We start from the raw sequence: 5,306 nt of genomic DNA, 5'->3' as shown, positions 1-5,306 counted from the left end.
TACACATAATGTATATGCTAGTCATCCATTATCACATCGACTGCGGGGGTGGGGGGGGTAGTAGGGTGGGGGGGGGTGTGTGTGATCGATAGGGGTTACTCATTCATGCAGTATTGATAAGTTACCTTAGTCTCTCTGATGTTGATTGTCAACAGCAACACTCACCTCATTTTCCTGTCTCTTATTCAAAGCACACACTGAAACAATCATATTGCTTAATTAACAACAGTGATCATACTTTAATAACAGTGTGAAAGATATAAACAACAACAATGCATATTTTGAAAGATGACGTTACCATTACTGTTGTGTGCGTTCAAATATTTGTGTCCAAAAATTCTAACTCTTGTATTTTTAGAAAATTTGTGATGAGCAATTTAGGATATTGTAAGTGACAGACTAACTTATAAACCAATACATTTAAATATTTGCCATTAATTTTAGCACTTATCGGCACTTGTGTAATAAAAAAAATCTTCAAATAAGCATTAATATTCAAACAGCAGAGTTAAAAATATCATTATAAATGACAATTTCACCAAAAAACTTGAATGTACAAAATGGTGTGAAAAAATCAGTATGACACTGTTGAAGCTGGAGCAAGAAATAAAATTCTTGTGTTCAATTCAGCAGTTTGAAACAAAGAGGTAAAATACAGTTTCTCAGAAGTTTGTTTCATCGGCATGAGTACTGTATTTTGACAACATTATCAAAGTACTGTCGGAAGTGAAAAGGTTTTACAAAATATCCAAACTTGCATTGTTCAGCATGTTGACAAATAGGAAAATTGCTTAATGTACTGTCCTGAGTGATGTCACACTTCATTATAAGGTAAATGTACATATCTTTTCTGTAAAATAGTGAAATGTGAAAACAGCAGTCCAGTAAAAATGATTGCACAGTTTGAGATGGTTTGTTCTAAGGATAGGTTTCACTGTACTTGCATTGTGAAAAATGTAATGATGAAATGTTCTCTGAGTATGAAGTCTCTGTTGCGTTGAAACAAGTTTGACAGATTCATGGAATGCTTCACTCACTGTTAGTTATATCAGTCAATATCAGTATCCATTTGTACACCAGAATGCTCAGGAAATGTATTGCCATGGATACTGCCATCTCCATCGTCACTTCTGCTTCCATCAGTATCTGTTGATCAATAGTTAGATAACAATAGTCAGCATGGACTTCATGTGAGCAAAAATACAAAATACGTTAATTTCACATAAAGTTACACTCATTGCACTATGTGAGGTGCTTGTAGGGAAAGAGAAAGGAATATATGAAACTTACCAATAATTGCAGAAACAGTATTAGGATCAATGCTTTCACGACAGACAGTTAGCTCCCTTCAAGTTTTTTCCAACCAGATCCTTGTTTTGTAGAAGCATTGCAGCAGGAAGAGTGCTGCCTTGGTCCCAGACTCTTTCAGTGTATTCCTTTATTCCTTGCATTGTTCATCTGCTGTTCATAAGTAAATACTCTTGAACCAGGTATAACTGCCAGCATCTTCATTGTAAGAAATATTGAATGCAATAAAAATAAAATTAGTATGTGACCTTGTTTATTACAAATTTTGTGTAATCAAAGTACTTGACAACTTTCACAAAAATGCAGTTTCTAAAAAATATAAAACACATTCACTATGAAGAACTTCATCAGTAAACCTGTACTGCTCAGAATGGCACAGGCAGGTAAAATGTTTGCTACCAAATAGAAAAATAAGTTCTGTCTTTAAAAGCAATTACAGTATTTGCAGTGTACTCTTTCATAAATTTCACATTTATTAATATAAGTTGATTTAACGAAAATATGATGATGGAGCTGCATGGTCCATTGATAACATGTGGCCATGCAATCCACCGAAATTGTCACAAATGATTGGTTGAAGATGCACGTGATATGGGCTAGCTCGGAATTAACGGACAATAACTGATACCGTGGAATTTGAATGGCCTGTTATTACGTAACCCTTCCTTACATTGTGGAAACAATGATACAAATTTCCTAACTTATAATCATGGTTCAGTGCGGATATTATACCTCAATGTCTTTCAAAAATGTATGGGAATTAGGTCTGATCACAGTTAAGATACAAAGATGGTCGGGTTTTGGCCGGTTTTGTGTATCCATGAACCATGGAGGTAGTCTCTACTACCTCCATGCATGAACCAAGGTCAAATGCATACCAGTGCATACGATGAATAACGATGACTCGAAATATTGCACGACTGAAACCATAAAACTTCATATTGAATACTTACCATGGTCACCAAAGTGAGTAGATACTTTCTTGCCTCTTGATTTTCCCATTGTTAGACGATTTATAGTTCGCTAGAATGAGTTTTTGCGGACGATACGGTTACACTGCTCTCAGCTGCTGTTGATTGAAATCCAGTCTCCAAATCTACCCGCCGGGACAATTTGCGCGTGCGCAGTACCGCCAGAATTAAAACATTGCGTGTCATTGGTTAGATTCGTAATGCAGTGATAAGGTCTTTAGATAATTTCAAACTAAGTGAATCACCTGTTTTTATAGTTTCAACTAACAAATGAACAAAAATTATCCCTCAAATTGGTTCCCAAGCGAAAACTATTATGACAGTTGGATGTTGAACGAAGTGACACTGACCCTTGACCTTTGTGAGAGCCAACGGCAATGCGTGTTGCATACGGTACCATTCATCATACAAACATGGCGGACGCAGTAAACAACAAGGAACGATATCGTCGATCAACTACAAGAAAAACGATCACTGTTTTACCTTTGTCCTTTGCCATTTGAAAAGCCCACATAAAGGATAACAACGAATGACAAGATGGCTATGGAACAGCAACGATGACATAGTGTTTCGCAAGCTCAGAAGCAGCCACCGGTGACAACGTGTCTCTTCATATCGAAGCTTCAATATGGTTCAGAAACAGCTGGTGATCGTACGCGTTGTACGCGTGGCACAGTGCAGTGATACGCCTTCGTCGTCACCTCGAAACGGCATTTGCAGCGATGTGCATACCGAAATTCCACATAACGAAATGATAACCAGTTATTACGAGTTTATGATGGTAAACAGCAAACTGACATTGACAACAACTCTGAACTAGATGATTGCGAGAGTGAAGTGGTCGGAGAGGCAAATGCAGAACCGGAACGCGGAGGTACTGGTGCATGGTGACTACCGATAGTGGAGCAGCTTTCAACGCCATTGATTCTCACGTAAGTAGTCCAGTATTTTGATATGTTGCATATTCTTTTGCGTGATTAAAAATAACTATTCACATCCTAAATTCTTTAAATCAATTGCTCAGTCACCCCTTACTTTTAATACTTCCCATCTACTTTCCATTCACTGTGTTTTCTCAGCAAAAATTAGGTATTTAACTGTAGATGCGTGTGTTATTTGCCCTAAATTATTTATGCTCGGACAGCAAAGTTTGTTTCTAAATGCGTGAATGGACTGAATTTGATAGAGCCAATTGCAAAAATCAACCATCTACTGCACAGAGTATTGATCGACATAATTCCATAGGTTGGTTTTTACATGACATACAGGCTTCTTTAGAACCATGTTGCTTTGTCAGTATGTAGCTCAAAATTACATAACCAATGATTGAAGATTTTCAATTAAGACATTGTTATTTGCCAATGTACAGAATGTAGAAATAGGAAAATCTGCCTTGCAGTAGACTAAACAAAGGACACAATTTAAGAGAAGTCATATTTTGTTTAATAGTGTTATTGTAAAGCTTATTGAATTACACAATTGTACATGCATATTAAAATATATACAACTATTGCATACAGTGAACATAGGATACTATTGGGGGAGGCATTTATAATAATATGAAGCTTTGCAGAACATGCAGTATATAGATAATTTATTGCTTTATATTCTTTATTGTAGAGGAGAAGGCAAACATAGTGGTCTGCAATATTTGAGACACTACAGAATCATACCAAACACATACAAGATGTTCTGGACGAAAAGCTGTACAAGAAGCATCTTCAAGCAGATGGATTCTTCATCCAAACTGATGATGAAAGAAAAACCAGGAGCTACATGTCTCTTTCAAATCAACTTTGATGGTGTAGCACTTTTCTGTTCATAAAAATTCAGTGTTTGGCCTGTTTACATTGTTGTGAATGATCTCCCTCAAGAAAGGTACGGAATGCTACTGAATTTACGGGTAATATCCTAAGTACAGGCTATTTCTGCTTGACCACGTTACTTACAAATTTTTTTCATTGTGTACAACAAGTATGAAGGTAAAGTGCATACTTTATTGTCCCAATCCAGTTTTCTGTTCAGATGTGTGTGTTTGCAAAAGGGTAGAACATCTTGCTGTCATAAATCAATTTGAAGAGATGAAAGAAAAAATTATGACTGACAGTCTTTTCACTGTTCCATTCCACATATTTAACTTTTACATAAAGAAAAACAAGCAGTTGTGGCCATCCCTGTAAGCCAAATTTTATGAGGTAATGGTTTCTGTTGCTACACTCAACAAAGATTGTAACTTTGTTTGTCACGTTCCTAATACATTTGAAAAAGACTGATTTGGACCATGCAATGTGCCTGATTTAAAATTAAATAAAGATGAATTTACTGTATATTAAATATTTTGTAGATGCAGTTTTATTTAATATCAGTGTTTCATCTAGGATGGCATCAACAGGGGGGTCCCCCTTTACCAGAAAATTTAGGGGGGATTTCACCAGTTCATGCATGTGTTTTACCTGTATCTCTAAGGTGTGACTGGCGCCATTTCATGGGGGCAGGTCCCCCCTTGACAAATTACTGGGGGGGTGCCAACATGTCAGCTGAGGGGAATCCCCCTGTCCCCCTCTCTAGATGAAACACTGTAAAAAAATCATGCATGATCAATTGCAAACAATGATATAGTTTTTGAAGTGCAGTTCTTGTGTAAGAAGAACACAAACTTAGAACACTTTGTCATCATGCTATTTCATAGTTATGCGAAGGCAAGTTGTGTCAGCTCTATATGTAGTCTCCTGGATGAAATGGTTGAGCATTAAAGAACATGTGAATACCACAAGTTGGCACAAGCAATGTGTGAAATAGATGTTGCTGTCTCAATCTGTGGCAATTTCTCTCCCTGATTTCAGAAGTCAGTTAGCCATCCAGTCGGAGTGTACACTTGAAGCGTACCCACACTATCCATATATCTGACTTAGACTCTGCTGTAAATTTCTTCGCAATTTCTGACTCAGACTGCAGTTATCTGCTTGAGTGCACAGTTAAGTTTAGACTCTGTAATGATGAACTCTGGCACAGACCATGGCTATTGCA

At 37.0% G+C, this 5,306-nt stretch overlaps 2 long non-coding RNA genes across 2 annotated transcripts; one reads left to right on the top strand and one right to left on the bottom strand.

Annotated features, from left to right (window-relative positions):
- Positions 1 to 211: 211 nt before the first annotated feature.
- Positions 212 to 2,421, bottom strand: LOC139116110 (uncharacterized). Its single transcript, XR_011548243.1, has 3 exons — positions 2,262 to 2,421; positions 1,291 to 1,506; positions 212 to 1,146 (listed from the first exon to the last, which is right to left on the bottom strand). It is a non-coding gene; the product is annotated as an uncharacterized lncRNA (long non-coding RNA).
- A 108-nt stretch (positions 2,422 to 2,529) lies between these two features.
- On the top strand, positions 2,530 to 4,613 carry LOC139116111 (uncharacterized). The gene is made up of 2 exons (XR_011548244.1): positions 2,530 to 3,211; positions 3,900 to 4,613. It is a non-coding gene; the product is annotated as an uncharacterized lncRNA (long non-coding RNA).
- The last annotated feature ends 693 nt before the right edge of the window (positions 4,614 to 5,306 follow it).

The sequence above is a fragment of the Ptychodera flava genome, chromosome 17, assembly GCF_041260155.1.
Source record: "Ptychodera flava strain L36383 chromosome 17, AS_Pfla_20210202, whole genome shotgun sequence".
Lineage (NCBI taxonomy): Eukaryota > Metazoa > Hemichordata > Enteropneusta > Ptychoderidae > Ptychodera > Ptychodera flava.
This window is presented reverse-complemented; position numbering and strand designations above follow the sequence as displayed.